The following is a 10,104-nucleotide window of genomic DNA, read 5'->3' on the forward strand; positions in this document are numbered from 1 at the left end:
GGCAAAGTCTAATAGAGTTTTGCCAAGAGAAGGCACTGGTCATAGCAAACACCCTCTTCCAACAACACAAGAGAAGACTCTACACATGGAGATCAGCAGATGTTCAATACCAAAATCAGGTTGAATACTTCTCTTGTATTCCCCCAAATATGAAAGACTGTGCTCCACTCATGAAAAAAAACAAATTTTGTAGTAAAATACACAGAACATAGTATCTACCATCCTAACCATTTTTAAGTATACAGTTCAATGCGCAGTGTGAAGTACATTCTTGTGCAACCATCACCACCATCCACCTTCAGACGTTTTCATTTTGCAAAACTGAAACTCTGTACCCTTTAAACAATAACTCCTCATTCCCCTTCCCCCCCAGCCCCTAACAACCACCATTCTACTTTCTGTCTCTGATTTTGACTACTCCAGGTACTTTGTGGTCTCCTGCACTGCTGCTGCTGCTGCTAAGTCGCTTCAGTCGTGTCCGACTCTGTGCGACCCCATAGACGGCGGCCCACCAGGCTCCCCCGTCCCTGGGATTCTCTAGGCAAGAACACTGGAGTGGGTTGCCATTTCCTTCTCCAATGCGTGAAAGTGAAGTCACTCAGTCATGTCCAACTCTTCGTGACCCCATGGACTGCAGCCCGGCAGGCTGCTCCGTCCATGGGACTTTTCAGGTAAGAGTACTGGAGTGGGGGTGCCATCACCTTCTCCGCTCCTGCACTGCAGGCAGATTCTTTACCATCTAAGCCACCAGGCTAGCCCTAAGTAAAGCATACAGTATTTGTCTTTTTGTGATGGCCTTATTTCACTTAGCATAACATCCTCAAGGTTTATCCATGCTGTAGTATATGTCAAATTTCCTTCCAGTTTAAGGTTGCATAATATTCCATTGTACGTATATGCTACATTTTGCTTATCCATCCACCCATCAGTGGACATCTAGGTCACTTCCACATTTTAGCTATTGTGAATAATATTGCTGTGAATATGGTATACTTCTTCACTCAGTTTTAACTTGACATCAAACACTTTCCATCATAAATACTTGTAAAGTACATAATTTCCAATGTGTTGTAAATAATTTTTTTTTTTTTTTTTTGCCACACAGACTTTGGAATCTTAGTTCCTCAACAAGGGATTGAACTCTTACCCTTGGCAGTGAAAGCCAGGAGTCGTACCCACTGAAATGCCAGGGAATTTCCCATAAAATATTTTAAAATAAAACCTTACATCACCCTTTTTGTTCCTAATAGAACAAATTATATATCAACTTTATTTCAGTAATCACCCATTTTGAAAATATAAGAACAAGTTCTTTAACTTTTGGAAATTTTCCATCATTCTTTTTTCCCTCAAACTTATGAATTCTATCCCACTTCTTCCATAGACATTTATTCTAATATGATATGTTCTTATGCTTGAAGAACTTTTATTGATCATACTTCTCTGCCCCCACAAAAGCAAACAAATTGAAGTTTTAAATTTCTAGAACCATAAATTCCTGAGTACTAAAAATTTAGATTACGCCACCACTGCAACATAGTACACAGTTACTCAGAAATAACAAATTACAAATAAAATTAATTATAAATTATAAAAGTTTAAATTATTAAAGAATAATTATTAAACATAAAAGGTAATCTATGGTGATAAAGTACTATAGTTATACAAAATGTTACCAATAGGTGGAGGATACATAGGATCTGTCTATATTATTTGTTACAATTGCAATGTCAATGTATAATCATCTCAAAATAATCAGCTTTATTTAAAAGTAAATTGGAGGGGAAATTCAGCTCTTAATGAGATGAATAGGGTCCAATTAGTTTATGAACCCATGGGATAATATGACCTATTGTTAGAATGAGACAGGACTCAGCATCAGTTTTCTGTTTGTTTTTTTTTTCACACAGTGTAAGCACTGAGAAATTTTGTTCCCACAAATAAATAGTTGGTTTTGTTACAACAGGCTTCCCTGGTGGCTCAGATGGTAAAGAGTCCACCTACAATGCAGGAGACCCAGGTTTGATCCTTGGGTTGGGAAGATCCCCTGGAGAAGGGAATGGCAACCCACTCCAGTATTCTTGCCTGGAGAATTCCATGGACAGAGGAGCCTGGCGGGCTACAGTCCATGGGGTTGCAGTCAGACATGACTGAGTGACTAACACTAACACTTTGTTACAGCAGAGTCATTAAGTTTTTTCACTTTTTCCAAAAAATTTTGGCCAAAGAAAATGAACAATAACCCCATAATAGTGATATATCATCAAAATGTAGTTTTAATGATCTGTTAGTTGCTTCATTAGTTTGCAACTAAAAAAGTACCACAAACTAAGTAGCTTAAACAACAGAAATGTGTTATCTCGAAGTTCTGGAAGCTAGAAACACAGGATTGAGGGGTTGGCTACATTAGTTCCTTCTGAACATTGAAAGGAAGATCTGTTCCATGGCTCTTTCATAGTTTCTAGGGGGTTGCCGGCTGTCTTCAGGGTTCCTTAACTTGTAGAACAGTCATCCCATCTATGTCTTTATTTCCACTTGATGGTCTCCCTGGCTGTGTGCCTGTATCCAAATTTCTCCCTTTTTAAGGACACCAGTTAAACTGGATTAAGACCCCTCCTCATGACCTCATATTAACTTAATTGTGTATGTGCTCAGTCACTCAGTCACACCCAACTCTTTGTGGCCCCATGGACTGTAGCCCGCCAGGCTCCTTTGCCCATGGAATTTTCCAGGTAAGAATACTGTAGCAGGTTGCCATTTCCTACTCCAGGGAATCTTCCCAACACAGGGATCGAACCCAATCTTGTGTCTCCTGCAGTGGCAGGCAGAGTCCTTACCTCTAGTGCCTCCTGGGAAACCCATTAACTTGATTAGTGCTTATTCGCTCAGTCGTGTCCGACTCTGTGAGCCCATGGACTGTAGCCCACTTAGGCTCCTCTGTCCATGGGATTCTCCAGGCAAGAAAACTGGAGTGGGTTGCCATGCCCTCCTCCATGGGATCTTCCCAACCCAGGTCTCCCGCATTGCAGGTGGATTCTTTACTGTCTGAGCCACCAGGGAAACCCATTAACTTGATTGCTGCTGCTATTGCTAAGTCGCTTCAGTCGTGTCCGACTCTGTGTGACGCCATAGACGGCAGCCCACCAGGCTCCCCTGTCCTTGGGATTCTCCAGGCAAGAACACTGGAGTGGGTTGCCATTTCCTTCTCCAATGCATTAAAGTGAAAAGTGAAAGTGAAGTCGCTCAGTCGTGCCCGACTGTTAGCGACCCCATGGACTGCAGCCCAGCAGGCTCCTCCGTCCATGGGATTTTCCAGGCAGGAGTTTGGAGTGGGGTGCCATTGCCTTCTCCGATTAACTTGATTACCTCTGTTAAAACCTTATCTCCAAAAAAGGTCAACTTCAGAGGTACTGGGGATTAGGACTTCACTCATATGTAAATTTTTTGTGGGTGGCGGGAGGGGACAGGGAACATAAGTCAATCTATAACACTTACCAACTCTAGCAGGTCCTCTTTCAATTGTTTTGGAATCAAAGACTCAGGAAGCACTGACCTACATGTGAATTGGTTATATCTTTAGACTTATTCACTTCTCAGTTTCTGGAGTCACTGAAATAGGCTTTATACTATAGCCTCTCAAATAGCTATTGACAAAGCTACTGTCCCTCTTTCACTGAAAAGCAGTTGCCTACCCTGATGAACTTAGAAATGGTTGGGGAAATATAAATATTTTTAATTACCATGAAAATTTACCAAAAAAATTTTTATCTTATCAAAGGCTTTCCACCTTATTTTCACCAAAACTTTGGATCTAAAGGTTTCTCTCATTTGATTCATGGGAAAAAAAATCATAACTGCCAACTATCCTCATTGGCACAGGCTTCAATGTCAAACCAACTAGCAAATCAGGCTTACCTTCTGTTAAAAAAGAAGTCTGATTCCTTTTGCAATTCCAATGAACATGTTTTTAAAGTTAATTAATTAATTCATGTATTTTTGGTTGCACTGTATCTTCACTGCTGCGTGGGCTTTCTCTAGTTGCGGTGAGCAGAGGCTATACTTCATTACCGTGCTCAAGCTTCTCATTGCGATGGCTTCTCTTGTTGTGGAGCACAGGCTCTAGATGCACGGGTTTTAGTAGTTGTGGCTCTCAGGCTGTATAGCGTGGGCTCAATCGTTGTGGTCCCTGGCTTAGTTGCTCTGTGGCATGTGGAATCCACCCAGATCAGGGATCGAACCTGTGTCCCCTGCATTGGCAGGCAGATTCTTATCCTCAGCATCACCAGGGAAGTTCTCCAATGAACATGTTAATGTGCATCCCATAATACCTGTCTCTCTCTGAACTCCAGCTCTACAGTAGAGAGGTTGGCAGAGTGATGAGGTTCAGGAGATGGCCATAAAGGAGCTCAGCCTCCAGCATTTCTGCCCAATGTCCTGTTTTCCAGCATCTCAGAGACTCTTCTCAAAAGAAATGCATTCTTTGTCAATTCCTAAGCAAACAGACATTAAATGAAAAATATTTGAGCGTAGGGGTGCAGGTATCTCTTTTCTTTGCACCACAGTAAGATACAGGAGGTTGGGAGGTCTGTTGTTTTGTGTTAAAGCAGGAAAAAAGAGCAATCGTGAAAGGTGGAGTGGAGAAAGAGAATCCGCGAAAACTAGACAAAGGCATTTGTTCTTGGGCAGATCCATCTCAGGAAAAAGAATAAATAGGCTTTGAGGATCTGGAAAACAACCCCCTTAAAATTATGTGTTTACTCTGTGGGTGAGAATGAAAGCTGGTGCAGCCACTATGGAAACAGTAAGGAGGTTCCTTAAAAACTAACAAATTCAACAGAAAACAGACAGGGGGATACATATACTTACGGCTGGTTCACATTATACAGCAAAAACCAACACAACACTGTAAAACAATTATCCTCCAATTAAAAATTAAAGACAAAATAAAACAAACCAGAAAAAACAAACAGAAAACATAAGAGCTCAGGAATGGCCATGTGAATATCAAACTAGATTTCAAAACAAGGTATCATCAAAGATAAAGAAGGACATTTTGTAACAATAAAAGGGTCAATCTGTCAAGAAAACAGAACAATCCTAAATGTGTGTGTCAGTTCATTTCAGTTCAGTGGCTCAGTCATGTCCGACTCTTTGCAACCCCATGAACTGCAGCATGTCAGGCCTCCCTGTCCATCACCAACTCCTGGAGTTCACTCAAACTCACATCCATCGAGTCGGTGATGCCATCCAGCCATCTCATCCTTTGTCGTCCCCTTCTCCTCCTGCCCCCAATCCCTCCCAGCATCAGAGTCTTTTCCAATGAGTCAACTCTTTGCATGAGGTGGCCAAAGTACTGGAGTTTCAGCTTTAGCATCATTCCTTCCAAAGAACACCCAGGACCTATCTCCTTCAGAATGGACTGGTTGGATCTCCTTGCAGTCCAAGGGACTCTCAAGCATCTTCTCCAACACCACAGTTCAAAAGCATCAATTCTACGGTGCTCAGCTTTCTTCACAGTCCAACTCTCACATCCATACATGACCACTGGAAAAACCATAGCCTTGACTAGACAGACCTTTGTTGGCAAAGTAATGTCTCTGCTTTTGAATATGCTATCTAGGTTGGTCATAACTTTCCTTCCAAGGAGTAAGCATCTTTTAATTTTTGTACCCAGCAACAAAGCTTCAAAATATGAGAGGCAAAAAATGGATAGAGTTAAAGGGAGAAACAGACAAATCCAGGAATATGACTGGAAATGTAACATCCAAATTTCATAACTGATAGACCCCCAAATGCTGCTTCTGGACAGGAGGCAAGGTATTTGAGGATGTGCAATTTTATCTGTAATGTTCATCTGAAGCAAATGTGACAAAATGCTAACACATTAGTTTTGAGGGGTGCTTTCTGGGGAGCCTATGGGTGTTTTTATATTATTTGCTCTATTTTTCTGTGTTCAAATGCTTTCTTTAAAATTAAAGGGTGAATGGAAGAAACATTTAAGTGAATGAACAATAAATGAAATCCAGACATCAACATCACCTCATCCAATAGTCCTCTAGCTCCCTACCCTCTCCAGCCCACCCTCCTGCCCCCACTTCCCTCTTTACCTGGGAGTCTTCCTCTGACAAACACGTGGGAGTCGATGTCCTTAGTGGGCCAGGTGTTGAACACAGGATTACAATCTCTTCCTGCCACAGGCTGCATTCAAGTCGTCCCAAGCTTCCATGTCCTCCCAAAGCCCCTTTATAGCCCAAATCCACAGCAGCCACCTCTCCATAAAGGATTGCCACCTCTCAAGCCCCATCCTGAAGTTCCTGCTGCTGCTAAGTCACTTCAGTTGTGTCCGACTCTGTGCAACCCCATAGACAGCAGCCCACCAGGCTCCCCTGTCCCTGGGATTCTCCAGGCAAGAACACTGGAGTGGGTTGCCATTTCCTTCTCCAATGCATGAAAGTGAAAGTGAAGACGCTCAGTCGTGTCCGATTCTTTGCGACCCCATGGACTGCAGCCTACCAGGCTCTTCCATCCATGGGATTTTCCAGGCAAAAGTACTGGAGTGGGGTGCCATGAAGTTACTACACCACCTGAATTACTGCCAATGTTTTCTTCCCTCTTCTTAAAAATGCGCCTTCCCTAAAGGTTCAATATGCTCCTTTGCTTCTCCTTTCTGCTCTACCTGCCTTTGCAATCAGACCCACTCTCACAACTTAGATGAATACAACCTTGCACAGGCTGGGTTCCCAGCCCTGGTCCCTCTCTCAAACTCAAATTCTGCCTCTCCAGTTGCATTCAGGATGCTTCTGTTTGAATGTTCTTGACATTAAAGATCCTTAGCAAGCTGGCCCCCAACTTTACAGCAAGCGCGTGTCTGCACCGAGAGAATGACACAGCATCAGTATAAGTTGTCAACCGATATGTGGGTTTTTCCCATCACAGATCAGGTTCTTACTCTCTTCACCCCATCCAAGCTGTGACTAAGGTTCTCCCAAGGGTATTTTAAATATTATCTCAACTTCTTCTGGCCTCCTGGGCTGCCTTCCTCTCTGTGCTTCTGAAGTCTTCTGGTTCAACTTGGTATGTTCAGAGATGAGCATCTTTTGACTTATCCTGTTTGGCATTCTGGGAGCGCTTTTGATCCAAGCACTTGTGTCTTTTAATCTACACCCAAGATCTCTTCCAGTGTCCCTTCTCCACACTCTCTTTATTCTCTTCTTTCTGAAATTCTATTGAATATTTCACAGTGCTCATCCAGATCTTAACAGCTTTTCAAACTGTTTCTGTATCTTCTCGCATTGCAATGTTAGTTCCTCAGCGCCAGTTTCCATTTTACTAATTATTCCTTCAACTCTGTCCAGTGTAGGGTCTATCCTAGTATATATCTAAACTATATATAGATTTTATTTCCAGTATTCTCAGTATTTATCATAGTCAGTTGTTCTTGTTTAATTTCTGTGTTTTCTATACCTTCTTTTTCTCTGTTTTAAACTCTTTTCAGATTGCTCTGTAATTTGTATCTCTTCTGAAGTGAACTCCCATCCCAATTTTAGTAAGTTATCTTTACATGTATTTTGAATTTTCAGTGTGTATATAATCTCACTTTGAATGGGAACTTTAAAAATCTCTCTTTTTGGAGAGGGAGAGAGAGAGGAAATGTGAGACTAAAGGATCAGTTAGGAGCCAGGCTGGGTTTCCATCTCATCTCCACCATTTACTAGCTGTGCAACCGTGGGTAAGTTATTCTCACATCTCTGAACCTCAGTTTCTTTCTCTGAAAAAAGGGAGAACTAAAGCCACTTCAGAGGGCCCTTGAGATTTAAAGTAAGTCCTGCCAAGTTCTAGACCACTGAGGGTGCTCAGTAAATGTCAGTTTCTCCTTTTCTCAGCAGATGTAGGCAGAAATGATGACTGGTAATAAAGTTCAGGGACACGATGAAAGTTAAAAAAAAAACAAAAAGCAAAAACTCTCTCTCTTTATACTCCATCCTCCTATTGTTTTCAGGGCAACAGTCAGAACCAGGCCTTATTCTGGTGGCTCTGGGCTCTGTTCAGTGCTGACACTGGAGAGCAGGTGACTGCCATCACTGTAGGGACACAGCCCCATATGAGCCGTGACTGCGGAAAAATGCACAGCTTTCTCCAGCCTTTCACTGAGGAATCCTGAGCCAACCCCCTGTTTCAAATAGAGAGCCTGGCTTCAGCCTCTCTCCATAGACAAAGCACTCTGGGACCCTGTGAGCTAAAGAAGTCAAACCCTCAGTGCCACTGCTTCAAGATGGACCCTCAAGACACGGGCTCAAGAACAGAGCCCCTGGCTCCTGATTTCAGCCCTACTTCCACCCCTACATTGAGGACATATTCACCGTGCTTTTGAATGAGTCCATCTTCTCCCCTTCCTCCTTCTCCTCCTTCTACCTTCAACCATACCATCACTACGTATTAAAACATGGTATTAGCACCATCTTGATTAGGAGTCAAATGCCTCATTCTTCTTTTTTAATATTTATTTATCTAATTTTCGCTTGTGCTAGCTCTCCATTGCTGCGTGCAGGCTTTCTCTAGTTGTGGCAAGTTGGTTGCAGTGCGTGGGCTTCTCATTGTGATGACTTCCCTTATTGCAGAGCATGGGTTCTAGACACGCGGGCTTTAGCAGTTGTAGCACACAGACTTAGTTTTTCTAAAGCATGAGGAATCTTCCCAGACCAGCGATCAAACCTGTGTCCCCTGCATTGAAATGCCAGCAGATTCTTGTCCCCTGTGCCACCAGGGAACTGTGTTAAATGCCTCATTAAAAATAACCTCTCTCCCTATTCTTACTTTATCTACAAGCCAGCCACTTCATAAAGCCTTTCCTGGGCACTCTTATCTGAAATGAACTATCTCCACATCTTCTTATCTGCTCTACTCTGCTTTTACCTGATTTAGCTTTTACCAAACAAGATTCTTGAAGACCAAATGTGTAGCACGTCCTGTTAGGCACCATGATAACAACCATGAACAAGATGAGGTCTCTTCCTCAAGGGACCAAGGTTCTGGTCATCAAGCTGGATGAACAAATAAACCACTGCTGTGCAGAGTAAGTGCTTCAGTCTAGGAATGCCCAAGGTCCAGGTGACACCAAGAAGCCTATGGTCTACTTCCTAGGAGCAGGGGGAAGGGGTGGGTAAGGGACTGAGTCCCACAAGGAGGAGATGCTTGGGCTGGGACTTGAGGAAGAGGAGATTACTAAGCAGACAGCAGAGCTGAGAACAATCCAGGCTAAAAGAATAGCATGTTTAATGGCACTGAGGTGGAAAGGAGCAAGGTCTCTTTGAGAAACCAAGAGACACCAAGCTTAGGAGGTGTGAAGAAGGCAAACAGGAGAAGATGAAGATGGTGGGCAGGCCTCCAACAACATTCAGGATCACCCAGTGTTCCCCCTGGGACCATAGGAAGCCCTTATAGGATGGAGCACAGGATTAGCAGGACAAGATTTTCACTGAAATGGACCAGGAGCACTGGAAGAGACCAGAGTAGAAATGGGGTGGTCAGTTAGAAGACCACTGCAAAATGTCAAGATAAGAGATGACAATTGCCTAGCTGAACTTGGGGGGTTGAGGGTAGAGAAAAGTGGGAATGGCAGAAGTGAGGTAGAGTTAACAGGTGTTTGTGATTGAGATAAAGCAAGGCCCTGATAATTCTAGAGTTCAAAGACCTTTCTAGGCCCAAGTAAGCTAACTAACTCCCTTCCAGGAGATGACACTATCTCCTGGACCAGCAAGGGGAGACAACAGCTAGCTTCCAACACCATGATTCCAGGTTGGCCCTGGATCAGCATCTTAGGAGCTGGGGCACAGGGCCCTGACTAATTTCCTACCACTACCCCACCCAGTTATACATTCTGAATAGGTCTTTAATGAATGTGTGTGTGTACGTGTGTGCATGCTCCATCATGTCCAACTCTTTTGCGATCCCATGGACTGTAGCTCACTAGTCTCCTCTATCCATAGGATTTCCCAGGCAAAAATACTGGAGTGGGTTGCCATTTCCTTCTTCAGGGGATCTTCCTGACCCAGGGATTGAACCTGCGTCTCCTGCTTGGCAAGTGGTTTCTTTACCACTGAGTAG

General features: G+C 43.1%; 1 long non-coding RNA gene across 1 annotated transcript; it reads right to left on the reverse strand.

Moving 5' to 3' along the window:
* Positions 1-3,851: 3,851 nt before the first annotated feature.
* On the reverse strand, positions 3,852-5,389 carry LOC129622442 (uncharacterized). Its single transcript, XR_008699981.1, has 3 exons — positions 5,225-5,389; positions 4,329-4,490; positions 3,852-4,247 (listed from the first exon to the last, which is right to left on the reverse strand). It is a non-coding gene; the product is annotated as an uncharacterized LOC129622442 (long non-coding RNA).
* Positions 5,390-10,104: the final 4,715 nt, after the last annotated feature.

This window comes from Bubalus kerabau, chromosome 11 (genome assembly GCF_029407905.1).
Source record: "Bubalus kerabau isolate K-KA32 ecotype Philippines breed swamp buffalo chromosome 11, PCC_UOA_SB_1v2, whole genome shotgun sequence".
Classification (NCBI taxonomy): domain Eukaryota; kingdom Metazoa; phylum Chordata; class Mammalia; order Artiodactyla; family Bovidae; genus Bubalus; species Bubalus kerabau.